Below are 1,488 nucleotides of genomic sequence, written 5' to 3'. Positions count from 1 at the left end.
ATTGATTTAAAAAAACCACCACCTCCATTTCCTCAGAGACTTCGACAAAAGAAGTTGGATAAGCAATTTTCAAAATTTCTGAAAATATTTAAGAAGCTTACAATTTATATTCCATTTGCTGAAGCCTTCGAATAAATGCCGAGCTATGTAACGGTTATGAAGGATATTCTCAACAGGAGAAGGAAGCTTGATGATAATGAGATTGTTGCACTTAGTGAGGAGTGCGGTGCGATCATTCAGAAGAAGCTTCCTGAAAAGCTTAAAGATCTTGGTAGCTTTACAATTCCATGTGCAATAGGAGACAGATTTTATGGGAAAGCTTTATGTGATTTAGGTGCAAGCAGTAACTTTATGTCATCATCAATATTTAAAAGATTAGAATTAGGAGAAATAACCCCTACTACTGTAACTTTGTAGTTAGCATATCATTTGATAACATACTCTAAAGGAGTTATAGAAGATGTCCTAGTGAAAGAAGATCAATTTATCTTTCCTATTGATTTCATTATACTAGATAAGGAGGAAGATAAAGAGATACCTATTATTTTGGGGAGATCGTTCCTAACTATAGAAAGCGTAATGATAGAAGTGAAAAGGGGAATTAACAATGCGCGTCAATGATCAAAATGTTACTTTTAACATTTCAAGATCAATGAAATATCTTGCAAAAGGTAAAAATGATGAATGTTATAGAATGGATGTTATAAAATATCTGAGTGAATGCCATTTCATAACTAATTATGAAGAAAAATCTGAAGTATAAGATTTGGAATACTAGCAAGAAGAGGAATTAGATCAATGTGAAGATCTTTTTAAGAAAGATTTAAACTTTGTTCAAGAAAGTTTTGAAATTCTGGACACGATAGACAAAGATAAATCATTTTATCCATTGATTGAAAAACCTCTAGAAATTGAGTTGAAGTTACTTCTTGATCATTTAAAATATGCCTTTTTAAGAGATTCCTCTACTTTGACTATTATAATTTCCTCAAAATTAATGATGGAAGAAGAAGAAAGATTGATGAAAATTCTGAAAAATTTTAAAAAATTTTAAGAAAGCCTTTGGATGGACAATTGATGATATTAAAAGAATAAGTCCTTCAATTTGTATGCATAGAATTCATATGAAAGATAAGTACAAACCCAGGGCTGATCCTCAAAAGAAATTGAATCCTTTTATGAAAGAATTTGTAAATAAAGAAATTTTAAAGTGGTTAGATGCTAGAATTATCTACCCTTTTTCAGATAATGCATGGGTTAGTCCAATGCTCTGTGTTCCTAAGAAAGGAGGAGTAACTGTGACTGTGAATGAACATAATGAGTTAATACCTACTAAAAAAGTTATAGGGTGGCGAATATGCATTGATTATAGAAAATTAAATCTTGCCACTAGGAAAGATCATTTTCCACTATCCTTTCTAGATCAAATGCTGGATAGACTAGCTGGGCATAAATACTTTTATTTTCTGGATGGATATTCTGGTTATC

The sequence above is a fragment of the Phalaenopsis equestris genome, unplaced genomic scaffold (genome assembly GCF_001263595.1).
Source record: "Phalaenopsis equestris unplaced genomic scaffold, ASM126359v1 Scaffold201096, whole genome shotgun sequence".
NCBI lineage: Eukaryota > Viridiplantae > Streptophyta > Magnoliopsida > Asparagales > Orchidaceae > Phalaenopsis > Phalaenopsis equestris.
The sequence above is the reverse complement of the archived record's forward strand: the minus strand, read 5'-3'. Positions refer to the sequence as shown.